General features: G+C 36.7%; 1 long non-coding RNA gene across 3 annotated transcripts in view; it reads left to right on the forward strand.

The window, feature by feature from the left end:
* Nucleotides 1-1,619: 1,619 nt before the first annotated feature.
* The window catches only part of LOC108593833 (uncharacterized), a 172,784-nt gene continuing 153,096 nt past the window's right edge, over nucleotides 1,620-21,307 (forward strand). For 2 of the 3 annotated variants that reach the window (XR_004730891.3, XR_013523366.1), the window contains exons 1-3: nucleotides 1,620-1,696; nucleotides 16,644-16,767; nucleotides 17,675-17,720. This is a non-coding gene — a long non-coding RNA (uncharacterized LOC108593833). The remainder of the gene's footprint in view (nucleotides 1,697-16,643; nucleotides 16,768-17,674; nucleotides 17,721-21,307) is intronic. The other variant, XR_004730890.3, reaches the window with a different exon arrangement.

Here is a 21,307-nt window from a genome sequence, read left to right on the forward strand (position 1 = left end):
TTTAATGTAAATCTTAAACCAGACCAACATCAGTTATATCGGCTAAAAGCTTCCCGAATCTGCTGCAATAAAAAAATTGTTTGTTAACATAGGACTTGGTGATTGGCACAGTGATTAAGTCAAAAACTGAGTCAAGTGAGGAAGAGAAAGGGAATGTCAGTTAGGGAGGAATGTCCATGATGCACATTTACAAGACAAAGACAGAATCTTGGTTCAAACACTCTTAAGTTGATCTTGGACAAATCACCCAACCTCTTCAAATAGTTTTCCTCATTTTATAAAGTGGAAATGATAATCTTGGCCAATTTACCTATCAGGGTTGTGATGAGAATCAAACTAGGTGATGAACACAAAAAGATTTTGCAAATTGTAAGTGTTTACAAAATTACAGGAGTAAAGTTACAGCTATTTCAGTCTCTCTTGATTTGTTTTCACGGAAGAAATTAGATAATACATAAAAGGAGACTCAGCTTTAGTTCTTTATTTTCACACGTAGTGAAGTACATATCTGAGAGAGCAAACAATGCTTTTATTCTTGCATTATTTCATTTTCTGTATAGTGGACATTCTTATCTGACTATCATACGTTAGGGTCACAGTGTTGAAACGCCATATTCACTTTTATCTCCTACCTCTCTAACAATCAGCTTGGTGCAATCAGCATCAGGACTGCCTTATCTGCCCTCTCAAATATTTTTCTGTTAATCACCAGGTAATTCTATTGAGACAGTGATTGTGTCTTAAAAATAACTGTATGTATACAGTTTCCTTTTTGATGAACTAATTCCCTAAAATAGGTAAATTTTATCTTTGTGTATACACACACACACACACACACACACACACACACACACACACATCTGTGACCTTTTAGAAATTACTAGCAGCTCTAAAAACATCATTTTTAAACATAATTTTAATATAAGTCATCCCAGCCAATACCATAACAGAATATGTATTGTTCCCTTATTTTAAACTAAATATCAACTTTTAAAAAAGTTTTCCATACATATGATCAGGCTATGTATAAGCTATAGTAACAAATGGTTCTTTTTAAAAAGTTGGGGTTTTTTTGAACAGAAATATTATTTGTTCTTGTTAGGGAAATCTGGATTTTTTTCCTATTCACAGCTATCATCAATTAAATTTAATTTAAATCTCTGGTTAATATCCTGGGCCCCATGTCCCTGGGGAAAGTTATATTCTGAAGATTGTTTTAGAAACATTCTAGTGCCTGTGTGCTCACCACTGAGCAAAGGGGAAGATTGAAAGTGAAGTTTTACAGATGAGTTCCATAAAAAAGCAAAGACGCATGCATGTTTTCTTAGTGACGCTCATATGCTTTTAGTTCACCTTGTGACACCTGTGGCTGCTCTATGGCTGAGAGCATGTGTCTGGTGGCAGCACCCATATGTTAAAACCCAGCATGCAAAGCCAAAATTATCAATATGTGATTTACCAGTGAAACTGCCTGCATTTGCTCCCTTTAAGAAGAATGGTGCCTGTATGTGAAAATCACGGAGCATGCACTGTTGGTGGCACTTGGTGGCTTATTCATTATTCTGTTTGGTAGATTTGAGAGGCAGAAGAATAAAAAGAGCTATTGTTCTCATTTCCATGTGATTTGACTCAGGCATGTTTAAAGGGTAGCTCTTGTACCATGGAGATGAAGATTTGATCCTGCACTGCTCCTAAGGTAAATATTTTTACTTAATTTGATCTAAATGAACATTGGACTCTACCCTTATTTTTTTCTCCTGGTATTTTCTCTTCTCATTAAAATCTCTGATGCTGCTTTGTCATAGTTTCCACTGACAACAGGGTCTCATGCTCATTATATGCTGGCTCTGAGTTTTGGGACAAAGGTCACTTAAAGAAGAGAAAATCATGTTAAAGAAAACTTGGAGAGAAAATTTGAATATGGCAACAGCTATAAATCTGTGGTAAATATAATGAGTTTTGACTACTTTTTCTCTAGAGAAAAACTCAAGCCATCAAAGAAAATTCCTTAACCAGTAAACTTTCATTTCACAAACGATTGTCTTTTAACTTCTTACTGATTTATCCTCTTTTGGAAATGTAAGCGCTTAATGACATACTGACTCCTGCTGAAGCCACAAGCCAATTACAAATCTTTCCAAACAGATTTTTTTTTCATGGGGTGATGGGGATGGAAACATGTGGAAGAAGATAGAAATAAAATTAAAAATTCATTGGGAAAACAGAATAAGAACTATTTAAACATGAATTTCATTGTAGGTGACAAGGTACAAAAACTGAGGTGGTTTATCTTTTATAGAATCAAGTATAAAAACTTCAAAATAATAGGAAAGATGTGTTAGCAAAACCAGGCAATATGATAACACCAATTGTTATTTATTGAACACCTTCTGTGTGTTAGGCATGTGCTAAATATGGTGGTTAAATATAGTATTTATCTCATTACGGGTGTACCCAGAGATAAGCCCATTTGGATTGTATAATAATATCTCAACTTCTGGATCCATTTCATTTAATATCATTGCTCTAGTATGTGAAGTATGTATGTTATTTGCATTAACAAAGACTGACCTGAATGCTGTGTAGCCCACAAAGTTCTGAGGGATGAAAGGGGAGCTACCGTCACATCTATACTCTTCCAAAGTTGGATCATGTGAAGTTCCCCTTCCAGAGAGCTCTGGTTTACTATCCCAGGCAATTCCATAAATCTGTAAACATCATTTGGTTCATGATTTTCTTTGGTAAAGTTATGCCTTTGTTTGTTTTTTTGCATTAAATGTGAATGAATTAAACATTGCTACGTGTGTGCCTGTATGAATGTAATCTTATGAATATGATGTACAATGGCTATGAAAGAACTTAACTAAAAAAAAACCTGGCCAAATTTGTAAACAATTAATGGAGGTAATAACTTGTTAGTTGTATAATGCTAATCAATATTAACTATTGAAGAAATTATGTCCATTATTATGAGTTTTGGTGTATCTCTTGGGATAAGTAATTATTAGCATTCAGAATACATAAAATTTATTTTTTAAAAATTTATAGGGATTCCACTTATATTTATCATAATTCTTTAAAGCAGTTTTCAGGCACAAATCTAAGTATAATTATTCTCATTTTACTAAATGAGAAACTAATATCAATAAGTTTCATGATCTGCTCAAGGGCATACATATGATGAAGTTGGAGTTTAAACTGACTGTTCTGTCTGACTCCAAAACTAATGTTACCAAACCCTGTTACTATGAAACAATGCGTGTCTAACAAACAACTAGCTCACCAAGGGAGAGTTTATAAACTTTTTCTGATAGCTATGCCATTGTTTAGAACAATTTTTGAAGTCGTCTTTAAGTCATGTCCTTTGACGCTATTTATGGAGCTCACAAAATAATGTTTCATTACTTTGCAGTCATCTTTGAACAAAATTTAACCACCTATCTTGTTGATAAGAGCTTTTCCTGACTGCAACTTGAAAAACTTCTAAAAAGACCAAGATGTTGGCACCACTGCTACTTAAAAAAAAATATGAGATACAGTCCCTAGGTGCTGAAAGTGGACTCTCTAAACTGGCTTTAAAAATGATAATATTATTGCTTCCCAACTAATTTTGTACATCTGTTAAAAATATAGTTTTATCAATCATAGACTGAAAGATCTTAGCATTTGGAGGATACTGAAAGACTCTGAGATTCAGAGAAGATAACATAGGAGCCTGTAATCCCAGCAGTTTGGGAGGCCAAGAAGGGCAAATCACCTGAGCTCAGAAGTTCAAGACCAGCCTGGCCAATGTGGCAAAACTTTGACTCTAACAAAAATACAAAAAGTTAGCTGGGCGTGGTGGTATGCACCTGTAGTCCCAGCTACTCAGAAGGCTGAGGTGGGAAGATTGCTTGAGCCCAGGAAGTCAAGGTGGCAATGAGCCAAGATTGTGCCACTGCACTGCAGCCTGGGTGACAGAGGAAGACCCTGTCAAAAACAAACAAATAAACAAACAAACAAAAACACAAATAGGGAAGTTAGGATAATAGTGTTTTGAAAAACAATTTTTGAAGGATAAATTCCATAGAGGACAGTGGAATAAGATATTCAAAGTGCTAAAGGATAATAGCTATGAGCTCTATGCCCAGTTTAGTTATCATTTAAGTAGGATATAAGACCCTGCTTTTTGGCAAGACCAACATGGCAGGTAGAGGGTTAGAAGCTGAGAACAACAACATTCTAGTAGAAAAAGCCTGTGTGATGCATAGGCCAACTGAAGGAAAATATTTCTAAGAGAGCTTTCCTGAGACCATGGCAGTCACATGTATCTTGTCATTTGCAAGAGTTCTTTAAAGACACTTTTACAACACAGTACTCACAGATTTATCCTTACAAAACCAAGCAACAAGATTCCCATAAAAAGAAGAGCTCACAATAAAGGTTTTTTAATTTGGAAAAATTTAAAAATTAAAAATTTTAATTTAAATTTAAGACTTTCATATTAAATTTAAATACAAAAGTTTCATAGAGCCAGTAAATGCAACAAACAAACGAATTAGCACTTCTGAAAAGTGAACGGATAAATTCACAAAAACTCCAACATAATTATATTTTCATTGAAATTAAACTTATAGAATATTTGCAAAAGGATACACACAAACATGACAGATTACTTCTGAGAAGGGAGACCCAGGAATGGGGACAGGAGTAGGGAGGAAACTTGTTATGTACACACTGTCTTTTAGTAAAATGTATGGATTTTTACAGCATACACTTTTAAAAACATATTTAAAATAAAGCATCTGGTACTACGATGTTATCATTGGATAAAATAGACTTTCAGGAAGAAAATGAAGGTGATCGTTTTTTTGATCATTAAATTCTTGTTAACAACAGAGATAGAACCATCCCGTTTCTGAGTGCTCTAAAAATACAGTTTCAAAATACATAAAGAAAGAATTGGACAAATACACTACCATAATAAAGATGTTTGAATTATACCCTCTAGAAATTGGTAAGTGGAGTGAAAAAAAATCAAGTAGGCATATAGAAAATGTGAACCACATAATCAACAACTTTGATCTAATTGACATATATAATCCTGTACTCAACAGAGAGTATGTCTTCTTCTTGAGACCACTTGCATATACAAAAATTGACCAGTATCCTTGGAAAAGAAATCTCAACAGATACTGAAGAATCATTATCCTGTAGTCCACATTGTCTGATGCAAAAACATCAGCAATCAACTATAAAAAGAAGGAAGAATCCCAAATAGTTGGAAACACAAAGTTCTTCTTGTGAATAACCCATGGGTTAATGTAGAAATCTTCAAGAAATCTGTGAAATGCCTGGAACTGAATGACAGTGAAATCACTACATATCTAAACTGTCAGAATGCAGCTAGGAAAAGACTTAAAGGAAAGGTTGCAGTCTTAAATGCATAAATTTTAAAACAGGAAAGATTGAAAACGAGTAATGCAATCAGTTCAAGGAGGTAGATGAAAACAGTATTGCATACTTGAAGTAAATGGAAAGAAACAGTAAGTGCAGGAAACAGTAACATAGAAAACAGAAAAAAAGAAGATAAGAAATGAAAGTTAAAAGCTGGGTCTTTGTAAAGACTAGTGCAATACACAAACTGACAAGACTGATCATGGGAAAAAGAAACAGTACATAGACAAACAATATTAGGAATGAAAAAAAGAGGATAACTTTAGATGCACTGAAGATTGTAAGACCGTAAGAAAATACGAGCAACTGTGTTCCAGCACTACTGCAATCTTACATAAAGCGGATAATTTACTTAAAAAAAATCCATGAGTTACCAAAATTAAATTAAGAAGGAACAGATTATTGTAATGTACATCTAATAATTGAAGAACCTAAACAAGTAATGAGAATTTTGTTTACCAAAAGGAAGTATCAGACCCAGATAGGTGCCTTTAACATTGACACATATGCTTTATATGAATTATTCCAGAAATTAGACTGAGAGGAAAAGCTGCCCATCCACTGTTATGAGTCTATCAAAACTCGACAAAAAAGCGTTTAATGAGAAGATTATGGACCTCACTCACCAATGAATACACGTGCAAAAAACTTGAATAATATATTAGCAGAGTAAAAACAACATTGTATTTAAAATACATGGTGACCAAGTGGTATCGATTTCAACAGTATAAAAACATGGCAATGTTAAAAAGTTAGGAAGATCTTCAAATTCAAATAATAGGAAACTTGTTTAAAACGGCTTGAACAAGGAGGCATTTATTTTACTCACATAAGAAATCTGGAGGTAGTCAATTGCTGATATTAGTTCAGTGGCTCACCAATATCAGGCGTGATGATCCTTTAGTCTTTTACCCATGGTTATACAGGGGCTGCTGGCAGCTCTGACATTAGATAAAGGTTAGAAAAAGGAAAAGGAGTAGGGATAAAAGGTTCCATCTGCCATGTTTTTCTCTTTTATTTTTCCTGGAGTCTTACTGGCAGAATTCCACTTAACAGATCATCAGCCAGACTGGCCAGAATGCCACCTGTAGCTGAAAGAGAGTTTGTAAAAGCAGCAAAAATATAATCATAATTAGCTTCCACCATTGCTGCCCTGAATAAAATCAAGATTCTGTTAATAAGAGAAATGGGGAAGAATGTTTCATAGTCAACATGTGGTATCTGCTTAAAAACCATGCAAGGAAATTAATTATGTTAACACATTAAAAGAGAAAATTGATACGATCATCTCGTTAGATGAAAGAAAAAGCATTTACTAAAACAATAACTACTAATAAACTAGGAATTTCAGGAAATTCCTTCAACACAATAAAGAGTATATGTGAAAAACTTCCAGCAAACCATACTTAGTGCTGAAACTTTAGAAATATTATCTTTAAAGTAAGAAACAAAAGGAGGATACCATTATCTCTGATAAATACACTAATATATAATTACATGTTATATGTACATATATGGTATATAAAGATAGATAAATTATAGTAGATTCATTAATTTGGTGACATGCTATCAATCAATTAAAATGTTAAAATGAATGCACTAGATCTTTACCTATCACACTGATATATGTCAAACATATGTTAAAATACTGAGTAGCCAAAGGATATATACTGTATAATGCCATTGATATAAATTTGAAAACCTTGAAACTACTACTATTTATTAGCACCTGACTTTGCGATAAACATAGAAGCCATACCACCACTTCATCTAGGAAAAGAAGGAAGGAAAGGAGATAGATGAAGGTTACAAGAAGGCTCTACTGTTTAGAAATACTTGTCTTAAAAAAAAAAAGACTAAAGCAAATATGTCAAAACGTGTCAAATCTGATAATGGGTACACGGTTCTGTTTTGTGTTCTTTTCTGCACACTTTAAAACGTTTCTCCCATTTCATAGGGATAAAAACCTCAAGAATGTCTTTTGTCTCTGAGGTCCCCAGTCTGTGACAAGTTCTAGAACCCCAAGAATGTTCCAGTGGTTTGCCAAATGTCCCACATGAGGGAGCAAGACCCTAGAGCTGCAAGTGTGCTGACCTCAATCATTCTGTAGGTTTCCTGGGCTCTTTGGTTCTCACCCCCCACCCTCAGGTGGCACCTTCTGACGTGTCTAAACTGAAAGCGTATTGGCCCTGATTCTTGCTGCTTTTATGGAGCCCTGTAATAGTTTTCCTAGGTGGAATGAAGGCAGGCATCTCTCAGTTTCACTCTTAGATGAGCAACTTAGAGCCAAAACTCATTGTTTCCTGCCCGATGGCCTTATACTATGTAACATATAGGTCTACCCTTCTCCCTTCCTGCCACGCTGGAACAGCTTCAGTAGCAATGCAGTGTGCCTGAAATCAGCACTCTCACTTGAAATGACCCCAAGATCCCTGAAAGGACCCAGTTCTCACTATGGACAAGTGAGTACTGGTTCTTCTCTACTTTTAGGTGTTGCTTGAGGCTGTGGATTCCACCTCTGCTGTCATCACTACTACTTCTTTTTTTTTTTAATTTTTTATTGGATTTTAGGCTTTGGGGTACATGAGCAGAGCATGCAAGACAGTTGCTTAGGAACACACATGGCAGTGTGCTTTTCTTTCCTTCTCCCCTTCACCCACATCTGGCATTTCTCCCCAGGCTATCCCTCCCCACCTCCCCCTCCCTCTGGCCCTCCCCTTTTCCCCCCAATAGACCCCAATGTTTAGTACTCCCCTTTCTGTGTCCATGTGTTCTCATTTTTCATCACCCACCTATGAGTGAGAATATGCGGCGTTTCATTTTCTGTTCTTGTGTCAGTTTGCTGAGGATGACGTTCTCCAGATTCATCCATGTCCCTACAAACGACACAAACTCATCATTTCTGATTGCTGCATAATATTCCATGGTGTATATGTGCCACATTTTTCCAATCCAGTCTATTATCAATGGGCATTTTGGTTGATTCCAGGTCTTTGCTATTGTAAACAGTGCTGCAATGAACATTCGTGTACATGTGTCCTTATAGTAGAATGATTTATAGTCTTTTGGATATATACCCAGTAATGGGAAGGGTGGGTCAGGGCAAGAGTAGGAGAAACTGGAGGTTCTGTGGAATTATTTGCACCAACAGTCTTGGTTACATAATTTGTGGGGTTTTATGCAAAATAAAAATGTGGAGTTTCTTGTTTATGAACCAATTATGGAGCCCCATATGACTGCAGGGTCACACAACTATGAAGCTGACTCTGGCACCTAGCCTACATCCTCAGCTGTGGTAAGTCCTCTTGCCTCCTCAAAAATAGTCCCTCTAGCCTACCTTCACCTGCCAGCCAGACAGCTAGAAGGATAAAACTTCTCCATCCTCATTCACAAGGGCTACTTCATGGGCAGTGGATGATTGGCTGTACAAATATCCATGATCTTTGTTTCCATGCTTAATAATAGGAAACAAAGAAGGAAAACAGTCTAAAACTGATATATTTCCCAAAGTCTGGGCTAACGATCACATGTTGAGCATTTACTGTGCACCAGAAACTGAGCTAAGAACTTCATACATATTATTCCATTTAATTCTCATGGAACCTTTGTATGTAGGTATTAGTATATTCTAATTTTAAAGATAAAGAAATAAAGATTAGAGAACTAGTATGCTTTTGAGCACAGTTTTGTTTTACCTGAATTCCTATTCTCTTATTCCCTTTTCTAGACAAGAAAAGAATCTGAATGGTCCATTGATTTAGAATATAATTGGTTAATGTTGAACAATATTGATTAAATTCAATATTGTTCAGAGGGCTAGATACCACAAGAGCCAGAAGACTTAAATTTCCTCCGAAGTTTATACATCCCCTGAGGACATGGCACTTATAAGTATTCATATCAGTGCATTGTGTGGTGGACATTAGGACCGTTCATAGATATTTGCTTTTTTTCTGGCACATGAAAAGACTGCACTGTCCCACTTACTTATGGCCATGTGACCTCCTATTTTTCAATGGAATGTAAATCAGAAGTGATGTGTGCTACTTAAGAGAAGAAGCATTAAGACTCTATTTCTCTGCTACATATCTTTCCCTCTGCCGTGGAGATCAACAGCACTCCAGACTATGACTGCTCTGTCATCTGGGGCTCCAAAGTGAGAATAACTACAATGTAGAGCAAAGCTCCTAGATGACCTGTGGCAGACATGTAGTATTGTTGTGAAATAACCTTTGTTGTTTGAAGACATTGAGGATTTGGGTATTGCTTGTTATTGCACCACAACCTAATCTACCCTGTTTTATATGAAAGGAACCAATGCTAAGAGGAGGCAGCCCTATTATATCATTTATTCCAATAGAAAATGAATTAGTTGTAGATAGCCTAACAAAAAACACCAAATCAACTGTCCATATTTGATTTCTCTTTCAACTTCCAACCCAAATATGATAGCAATAGTAAAACACATATCCAGTGTTTACTATAGGCCACTGTTCAAATATTTTATGAATATTAACTCATTTAGTCCTGATGACATCACTGAAAAGGAGGTATTTTTATCTTCCTTTTATAGAGAAGGAAACTAAGCACAGAGAGGTTAAATTGCCCAAGATCATACAGCTAATAAACAAGGAGAGATGGAATTTGAACTTTAGGAGTCTGATTCCCAAATGCATACCTTTGACTACAAAGTTCTACTTCCTCAGTGTAAGTCAAAACTTAAACCAATTCCAGGAGCACAAAAGCTGCTTCAGAGTTGTAAAGAAATAGATTGCTCACCTCCTCCTTATACAAGTAACCCCTCTCCTCCCTGCCCCATCCCCTTTGCATTCAGCAACAGTACTCTGATTCCTTTGAGTAATTCCCTCTCCACCACTTTCAGCCAACATGGCTTGGATGGGGTTGACACAAGTCCTGCTCTAAAGATACATCTGGATTGCCTTAAACCAGCCAGTCTGTTTCCTCTCTTGGATTGGTTTGGGGATTCGAGTCAGCATGAAGAGAGGTTAGCTGGTGTTTTTGGAGAAAGGAAGGTTTCTTTCTCTATCATTGTAATTGGCAGAGTGTGAGTGTGAAGCCTGCATCTGCAGCCACCTTAAAGCTCTAAGGGACATGGTGAAAATTCACAGAGCTTGAAATGGAACCAACCCACAGGAAGCAAAGCCAAGAGCCAGATGCTACTGTCACTGTTTGAGCCCTGAATCAAGCCACACCTGAAGGCAGCTGTACCTGTGGTCTTTTAAGTTTCATGAGCCAATTAATTCCTCTTTTTACCTTAATCCATTTTGAGTTGGTTTTCCTGTCACTTACAGCAAAAAACTCTGAACTTATGCAAAAGCAAATAAAATGAACAAGAGCAAAAATAAAACACATAACAATCTACAAGAGATATGAACTATTCATTACTGCTTAAGGGGTGAAGATCAATCTGAATTATCAAAATGACTGAATCCAACATAATTAAAAAGCAAGACAAATAGCAAAACAGCAACTACATTTCATCAACTTTGGAACATCTCTAAAAATGTATTCAATTGCAAAGGAGGCAGCCTGTAGATCTTAAGTACTTGTTATGCCTTTCTTTAAAAGCAAACAGCTAAGAATTATTTCTTACTGGCACCGTCAGTCATTGTTGGAATACAAGAGACACTATTCAAGCACTGTTTTAAAATTTGCTGGGTTTACTTCTTAGGATGGCTAAAATGCATTTTATCTTTAGGTCTTCTTTGTAAAAAAGAATCATAATAGTTCTAGAGACCCTTACATGGCAGAAATTATTATTTATTGGTTGAATGACCCAAAGTGCCTACGAGTTTAATAAAGACTTAAAGTAATTTTTAATTTTACCTATCAAAATAGCATTTACATACCTTTGGAAATTAGACACATAGGGATGTACTGGCTCAGTCCACAGTCATGCTTACCCTACATGTGGATTCTCAGGGCATCAAAAAACTAATATTCCCTCTCCAACTGATGCTGAAGCCCAGTTTCTTTCTAAGTTTCCAATTATTACAGTTGCTGAATTGATATGATCTACAACAAGAGTTGGAAAAATTTTTCTCCACTGGGCCATACAGTAAATAGTTTAAGCTTCTTGGGTCGTGTTGCAACCACTCAACTCCATTGTTGTAGCCTGAAAGCAACCACAGGCCCCACATGAACAAACACGCATGGCTGTTCTCCAAGGAATGTTTATTTCCAAAAACAGGTGGCTGGTCAGGTTCGGCTCAGAGGCCATGGTCTGTCTACACCTAATCTAAAATAACAACATTTTACGATTTTAGGTATGTTGAGAAGTTTTCTCAACCCTTGAGATTCTTGTTCCCTAAGTTGGAGTGGTTTCATGTGGCCAGACCATTTGACTTGGGGAAAAAAAGCAAATATCCTGAAACATACATCGTATTTCTTCCAGTTAGTGTTAACTGTAATTGCTAATCATTGTCAAATGAAGAGAGTATAAAAATAACAATTTAATGAGAACCAGTATGTGCCAGGACTGTGCTGTCTGCTTTATCTATGCAACATCCTTGAGTACTTACAACACCAGAAAAGAAGAATATGTAGAGATAGAAAAGCCTCATAGGAAAAGGAAAATTTATAGGTGTGAGATGACAAGTGCAATGGAAAGAACTTGAGTTTTGGACAGATATAGACATGATTTCAAGTCCTGGCTTCACTCCTCCATTCCATGTGACCTTGGCCAGATTTTATACCTCTCTTGAGTTTCCTCATTCATAACTGAAAATATAAAATTATATGAGAAAATTATATCATAATTGCAGTGTATAATGTTACCTATCTTTTCGAGACATTGCAAGGGTTTTTGAAGTGAGCCAAAAAAGCATGTAGCCGTGAAACATGGTAAGCACTCATTAAACCTGAGCCATTCCATGTGTTACACGAAATGATAAAGTGACTTGTTGAAGGTCACATAGTAGTATGGGTGGAATTAGGATTGGCACTCCAGCCCGACTGACTTCAAAGCTTGTGAACTTTCCACTGCATTGCACTGCCTCCCAGATATAAATTTGAAGCAGTGTTATTCGACTCATGCATGGAAATTGCTCAGTGTATCAAAATACGAAATCTCCAAAGCCAGTCACATGAGGTGAGTCATCTCTGTTGGGCCATGGAAGCTAGGCGCATGTTTCTGGAAGTAAACATGACATATCCAGCATATCTTGTGGCTGATGCTTCGTGTAATCCTCAGTTTGTCTTTCCTCCACATGCAGACACTATGGGAAATACTCGTGACTTCTAAGTCTAGTTCAGATTCTCTTGGCTGCCAAATTCCAAAACAGCCATAAAATGTGATTTGCACTCTTAGCCTCTCAGGAATCTCTCCGTTACCTCAGAGAATCTGGGCACAGACAGGACTCAGAGTGGAAATTGCCCAACCTCTCCACTACCACTCTCTTAAAAGAGACAGATCAGATCAGCATCTCTCAACTGTGGCTCATGACGTGTCTGTGGCTATGTCAAGAACATTAAAAATGAATATGTTTAATGTATTCATTTTAGAGTTGGAGACGAATAGAGAGAACATCTGTATCTACACCCTCATTTTGCAAATGTGAAAATCAAGGCTCAGGGAAGTTAAATAACAAATCCAACACTTCTAGATTCCAGTCCTTGATTATTTCCCCCACTCTCTATATAATTTGGGGTAATGAGAAGGAGAGGGACACTTAAAACAGGGTTATAAGATTTAGCAAATAAAAATAACAGGATGCCCAGATAAATTTGAATTTCAGGTAAGTAATAAATACTTTAAAAGCATAAACATGTCCCCTGCGATAGTTGGGACAATGTTTGCAATATATTTATACTAAATAATTACCTTTATCTGAAATTCAAATTTAATGGGTATTGGTATTTTACCTGGCACCTAGTCCAATCAAATAAGCAATGCCAAATTTCTGTTTTCCAAAAATCATTTGAAAGTGTCAAGTTAAAATCTGGCTTAAGTGGAAAAAAAAAAACTGAATAGACAGGAAGAACTCAAAATCTCATTTATTAAAGGTGAAAATAATCAATGACTAGAAATGAAGTCAATGCAATGTAAGAAGAATAAGGAAGAAAGAAGAAGTAAAGGAGGAAGGCAGAAAAAACAGACCCTCTGGAAGCTGGTAATCTCTCTGTTATCTGAATCAGCTTGACAAAATAATGTTCAACCTACTGTCTTTTTCTGCTGTCCCTCATTCACCACTTATTATTTCTGTTCCAATGTTATTTTCTCAGCCATATACAGCCACCTTCCTCTTCTCTGCTAAAACTGCATTACATTTAAGTTTTAAATTTTAAATCAAAGCCATACATTTAGTTGATTTAAAACTCAGAGTACTGAAAAGCTTAGAAAAGCTGTAGTCCTTTTCCTTACCGTTAGGTTCTTTTGAGAACCTAAATTAGGGTCGTCAGATTTAGCAAATAAAAATACAAGATGGTCAGTTAAATTTGAATTACAGGTAAACAATAAACACTTCTAAATATGAACATGTCCCATGCAATAGTTGGGACAACGTTTGCAATGTTCTTATACTAAATAATGATTCTTTATCCGAAATTCACATTTAACTAAGTATCCTGCATTTCATCTGTCAAACCTAGCCTAAATCAAATAAGCCATGCTAAGATTTCTATCTTCCAAAAATATTTGAAAAACTACTTTTAAACTTCATATATATTTCAAAGGTGACCAGCAGTTCTTGTTTCCCCAGAACTGAGGGTTTCCTGAGATGCGGGACTGTTAGTGATAAAAACCAAGACAGTCTCAGACAAACGTGTATTATTCATTGGTCACCCCATTTCTTATGTTAAAGATATTCCATCTCTCTAAAAAATAGATCTTATTTTTGCTTATCAGTTTGAGACATTATCATTAATCTCCTACATTGAGAGGTATCTGTTTTGGTTATTTTTAAACAGTACAAAACCGTTTCCATACAGCACAAGTTCACCAATTTGGCCTAAAAGCCTTCAGAGAGTAGCTTCAGAGAGAATGTGTTTTCTCTAATCAGAGAAAACAAGAATCACGTTGTGTGAGTGTCAAGTTGCCATTTTATTTTCCTACTGAAATACTTTCCCCCACCTAGGAATCCTTTTAAATTTTCTCAACTTTAATTGCCTTTTTTCCCCCCACAAAGAAGTCAATTTAAATTAAGCAGAATCCATCACTGTGATAATTTTTTAATGAGTAAAGATAATGTACTCTACAGAAATTGAAATGAGGTGTTCCCAGGATCATTTGTGAAGTCTCGCAAAGTCCTCCTAAGAGTCAGCTGAAATTAATGAATCTCAGAGTTTCAGGACCGTCAATACCATATAGCTGAGGACTAGGTTCGATGAAAAAAGAAACACACACACACACACACACACACACACACAATAATAATAGTTACACTTTCCAATTGAGCATTTATCTCCTTTTGTTCTAAGATCCTGAGGAATTTTATAAATATTAATTAAGCACACAGGTGTGATTTATTAGATTAACTCACTGATAGCCATCAGGGGGTGTTTAATAGAGCTGGATTAAAAAGAGGACTAAATTAATGTCCCAGGAAGAATGCTACGCTGGGGTGGAATCCCCAGTATTGGAGGGAAGGTCAAGAGAAAACATGTGCTCCTTAGCTTGAACTTCTGGAACTAACTCTGGTCTCAATACATAACGACCACCCTTTCATGCTTCCTAATCTCCATTGAAAATTACTCCCTCCACAGCTTATTGAAGGCTCTTTTTATTGCTTCATCCTCATTCTTCTCTTGGGTGCCAAAGACAAACAATGGCTTGTGAAACAGGTGACCTTTAGTTCAACAAAAGAAGTTACTATGCTTTGTGGAAATCTGAACACATGTTTGGTGACGTTTTCAGGGGAGAAGATATAGCCATAGTACTGATCCAAAAACTAGGTTTTATTTTATAGGTTATTTGCGCCCTTTTTGGGTGGAAGGTAGGGTAAGAAAAACATTTTTGGTCTTGTAGCAATATGTTGCTTTGACAGATTCCTTTGTCTTCAGAAGGCAAATGACTGCAAATTAAAAACAAATTATCAGTAATAGTTTTCAATAATAGATTGAGTTTATGGAGATACAAAGAGAATTTCTATTATCCACCCTGTTAGCTGAAGGTTTAGATTAGCAAGGTTAATACAAGGACTGTAAACGAAGTAATGTTTTATTGTCTTGTTTTAGCAAACCCTGAATCAAGAGGGAGCAAATGTGAGAAAATTGGGGAATTGGAAACCCAACTTCTCATAAAGTATGGGATTCTAAAATAGAACTAGAACCCTAGACTTTAACCTTTTTCCTCCAGGATGAGCAAATTCAATCACCTCACTATACAGATGATAAATTTGAGTTCTGGAGAATTAAAGTTATTTGAATAATTTAAGAAAGCTAATTAGTGGCAGATCCAGGATGGGAGACCATGCCTTTTCCTAATTCCTGTACCTCTGCTGTAAAACCACATGGACACATTGGCTGTTTCCTTCTAACATTTGTACTCGCTGAAAGCATTTCTGAGACAGAAACCAGAGGCAAGTTTGCTTATCTGTCAGACATGAAACAAGGGAAGCAATTATTGTAGCTTTCTTGGTAGGGTGACAGTGATTTTAAAAAAACAGCCTATTAAATATGCAAAGCAATGGAGGAAGGCAGCCACATGTCCTAGATAATCCAGAAAGAGAATAATTCACCTTTGGGTAACAGAATGTGCTATAATCTACAATGTTTAAGCCAATGTTCAACATTTAAAAGGCTTAGATGGCTATACTCTTAGAAAATAACAGGTACCAGGAATTACAATATTTAAAGGAACACTGGGTTGATCTTGGGAGAAAGATGGAAATAATAAAGGCCCATGAATAATAGTATCTGGACTTAAAGAACCCAAAGCAAAAATTCCATCTACAATCTCCCTGTCAGATAACTATCCAACTACTCATCGACTTCACAAAAATAGGGTGCTCACTAATTTAGGTGGCAGGCCTTTCCTTGCCAGGCAGGTTGTATCATTAGAATGCTCTTCGTTATGCTGAACCAATATACTGCTCCCCTATGATTACTGTCGAAGAATAGCTATTGTTCTGTAGTTCAGCCCTACAAATATTTGATGTCTGCTGTTTTCCAGATTGTACTGAGTTTTCTCTATTGGCTCCCCTTCCTGCACACTCTCCATGGTCCGTTCTCTGTCTTGTATGTCCTAGTATAGGTCCCACGAAGCTGAACCCAAGAGAGAGAAACATGGGCTATATCTTGCCACCTGATTCCCATTTGAGTTTGGTCGAGGGGAAAGACCAAGAGGAACTTGGAGATCAAAAGGAAAAAAAGGTAGGGAATTTCCTTCTTGCTCTTTCCTGGTATCTACATTTCTGGTTGTGTTTATGGCCTTTTGTGACTATGGTTCCTGTCCAATAGTCCTTCCTCCACGAATCCCTTAACCTTGTCTACACCTTTGTAAACAGCCACTACATTAAAGTCCCTTGAACCATCTAAGCTGGATTCCGTTTCCTGCTAAGACTTTAGTTGATACACAAGTTAAAGAACCCTTCTGTTTCTGGAACTTCTCCTCAGTTAATATGCTTTTCAGACATTCTCATTATTTTGGTTGCTTCCATTTTGTCACAGTCTAGTTGTTCAAGTCCTTCCTAAAGAGTTTCACCTGTCGTGCGGGCCAGAGCAATTCAGATTTAATCTATTAGTATATCACTTTAATCTCCCTTGCTAATAATGTCCTTTCTCTATTAATTCATGCTGTATTTTTATTTATATTTTTTTCTTTTTTTATTTTCTCAGCTATCTTACACTGGTGCCTCACCTGGAGCTTACATTCAATTCAACTCCTAGATCTTTTTTTTTTTAATGTGATTTTTCTATTAAGCCAGGTCTCTCTCATCTATATTTTACTCCTTGTCAGGAGACTGAATTATTTAAAAGGGCTGGCCCTGGTATTAACATGCTGGTCCTGAATGGTGACAGAGCACAAGGGCACACTGTTTTAAAAACACTGTTAGAAAAGAACATTTTAGTCTCTTGTCCTAGACTCTGTTTGTTCTCAGAGACTGTGTCATAAAATTTTCATGAACATTAACTTCCTTTGACTTCCATGGCCTTGTCTGTCCTGGGTCCTGTATTTTCTTGATTGTCTTGGGTTTTGTTAACTACTTTTCCTTTTTCTCCTTCTTTAGTTTAAATATTTCCAAACATTCTGTATAAGACTTTTATCACTTCTTTGCAGAACCAAGAATGCACACCTACCAAAGGGCTACTTTGCACTCCACTAGGTAAGTCACTTTCCGATCAATCCTCCCAAAAACCATCTAAAATAGTTGTGTTCTTACTTGATCAATGAAGAACTTGACCTTATGCACTAAAGAGTCTAAGAAGAGAGAGGTTACCTCATAGAGGTGAGCCAGACCATGTAGGCAGTGGGCTTTCAGGACAGGTGGCCTGGATGATCTGTAACGACCTTTCTGTTTATACCATCACACAGTAATAAGAGATGAATCTGAAGGAAACATGTTGTACATGTGGATGGCATAGTGGCTTCCCAAGAGGGACACTAAGCTACCTTTATCACTATTACTGACCAGCACTGTCATTTTATAAGTAGATTTGTCAGAGGGCCTTAATGGTAAGAAATTTGGGCACAGGGTTGATTTCCTATGTTTTGTGAGAATAGATGACTAAACATTCCCACTCTAAGGAAAATGTTATTATCTTTACTACACTAATATTTTGTTAAAGAAAGAGGATTACAGTTTTATTTACAGTTACTGATCTTTGGATTAATAGAAAACACTGCCCTTTAAATACAGTAACAATGTTAGTTACTAAGAAAACTGAGGCCTGAGGGGTAGAGAAATTCTGATGAATTTCATTCTTATACCCAACAAATTGGGTATAAGAATGAAAAGCAAACCATTTTTAAAGTGAATGCATATGAGCAAACCTGGAATAATATTATTTTCCAATTGTCAATAACCGCCACCTATTGATTAACAGATTTTTATAGTATGTGATATAAATGTATCTTGTCTACTAAAATTGGAAAGCAAAATAGAAGCTCCAAGATTTCAGAATTTCTTAAAAAGAAAATTGGGGGAAGGGGAGAATACATACACACACACACACACACACACAAAAAAAAACACACTCACTCACAAAATAAAACATACTGTGCCAAGCCCACACTGTAATTTATCAACTGGGAAGGAAATTGGCATGTCTTTTCCTGCTGATTTATTGGTTAATTCCAACAATTCATTGTAGAAAAGGCCACCAATGAATTACAGTGTGGGAAAAAATTAAGCGGAGCATTTAGAAAGGTGTTTCAGAATACAGCCTTTAGAAACAACTTACATAGCTATTTTATAGCCAGTCCCAAAGCAATTGGTGCATGTGAAATGCAGTATACAGTTACAGAAAATACACCAGAAAATGTCATGCATACTGCTTCCCATATTTAGAAGAATATGCCATGTCACATGAAAATTAGACTTCCCTTTTATCTTTAAGCTAGAATCGGATAACATTAGTTCTCTCTTACTATTTGTTATAGCAATCATGTTGGAAAGGCAGTAAAAAACATGAACTATGTTAGCAAAGTCAATGATGGTCACTCTGCTTTAGTGATAGAGACATTCATCCTTTAGTCTAAAGAGGATAGAAACTTTCATGGGGTGGAACAAAATGCTGAAATCTTGCATTACAAAAATCAGGATACCCCATCACTATCATGCATCCTGTGTCCCCTCCCTAACCCCAAGGATCCAAGGCTAATAGGAGAAAGTAATTTCTCCACTAACAATTCCATTTCTAATTTCTCAAATCCAGTTTAATCAGCCAGTTGCCCCTTTTTGTTTTCAAAGGGGAGTCTCTTCAAAATGATTAAAGATCATTTCATAATTAAAGATGGTTAATTTTATGTGTCCACTTGGCTGGGTTTTAGTCCCCAGATATTTGGTTAAACATTATTTTAGATGCTTCTCTGAGGTTTTTCTTTGTTTTGTTTTTGTCTGTTTCTCTTTTGGATGAGGTTTATCTTTAAACTGGTAAATTCTGAATGAAGTAGATTACCCTCAGTGTGGATGGACCTCATCCAATCAGTTGAAGGGCCGAATAGAACAAAAGACTGACCTCCCTGAGCAAGAGTGAATTCTGTGGCAGACTGCCTTTAGACTCCAACTGCAACATCAGCTCTCCCCTGGGTCTCCCACATGACAGCGTGTGAACTTGAACTGCAGCATTGGCTCTCCCTGGAACTCCAATCTGCCAGACCACTGCAGATTTTGGACTTGCCAGTCTCTATAATCCCATGAGCCAATTCCCTAAAATAAACATCTCTCTCTAGACACACACGGTTTATTGGTTCTGTTTCTCTGGGGAACCCTAATACCATGTGCAAAGTAAATTGTTGTTTAAAACTGTAAAAATTGTGGATGTAATGTATAGTGTTAATGTTGGAAGGCAGGAATAGTACACTCTTCATAGTCTTCCTCTTGTTATTAGAATTCAGTGGGAAAGGAGGATAAGAGCAAATGCATAGTCAGTACTTACTATGTGCCAGACATTATGTTTATTTACTTACTTGTTTGTTTATTTTTAGAGACACCATTGGCTTTTCACAATATCTCTCTGAAAAAGGTACTATCTCTAACCTATAGATAAGAAAAAGGGGACCCAAAGAGATTAAGCTACTTTCCAGTGGTCACATAGCTAGTGTGAAGCCTCTGTGGAGATGTCTGACTCCAAAGTTTATATATATTATGTTTATTTGAGTCAGTGCTTTCTCAATTTTTTATACTATTTTCTCACATGACATGATAGACACTGCTAGAAGCACATCTATATACTAAAGTGCTCCTTTGTAGAGTGAAAACCACCATTTTTTAGAGCTACTATGCACTAGGCACTGTGCCACTTTTCCTATATCCTCTCTAATCCTCATTTTAACCCTGTCAGCAAGGTAACAGTACTTCCATTTGACGCCCAGGGATACGGAGGCTTAGATGAATCATATAACAAGCCCCAGGTTACACAGCCAAGCTGGGGTTCACCCCCAGGTTTATCTGATTCCAAATCCATCCTCTTAACTCCTACACTATGCCTCGTGCTCGTTTTCTAAGAATTCTGTGTCAGTGTATATCCATAAATCATAACCCATGATTTTCAGGCAAAAGAGCTTCCATGTTGTTGATTTTTTTTTCCTCACTAGCTCAAGGAAATAGCAGAAGGGTTGCTATGCTGCAGCAAGCTATTTTCTGAATGGAAAAGAAAAAAAGAACAAAAGTGTTTCCTAAAGAAAGTACAGAATATGTGCTATAAATTCTAACGTGGTCTTTCTATTGACAGCAGAATCTCAGGTTGCCTGAGCCACAACACTCTAGTTTATGTGGCAGCAACAGAGACTTAACAGCAGGACTCCTTCAGTCTTCCTGGTTTGCTCCTGCAAAGTGATCAATAAGCACCCTCCTTCTCTTTTTCTGTGCCTTTTGGTTGTGCTTACTTGGTCTAAAAACAAAGAGGGGGAAATAAGCACATTGTTGGGGGGTTTCCCCTACTTGCCCTGTTTCCTAATCACACCAGGATGTCATTATCCAAAGGCATATACACGTCTAGAAAGAAAAGAGAAATAGAATAAAACTTCAAGAAAAAGATACAAAAATGATGCAGCAATAAAAGCGAATTCCTGTGGATGAGCAAAATGTGGATACCCTTTCTGGCTGTTTGTAAATGGACAGAGAAATCTGTCTTGCCTCAGAAACAGAAGCAACGATGTGCTTCTTGATGTATATGCCTCTGTAGAATTCAGGAAGGTGAGCCCATTTTTTACTGAGGGAGAGTGACAGGAATCTATCAACCTGGCTTA

Source organism: Callithrix jacchus, chromosome 10 (genome assembly GCF_049354715.1).
Source record: "Callithrix jacchus isolate 240 chromosome 10, calJac240_pri, whole genome shotgun sequence".
NCBI lineage: Eukaryota > Metazoa > Chordata > Mammalia > Primates > Cebidae > Callithrix > Callithrix jacchus.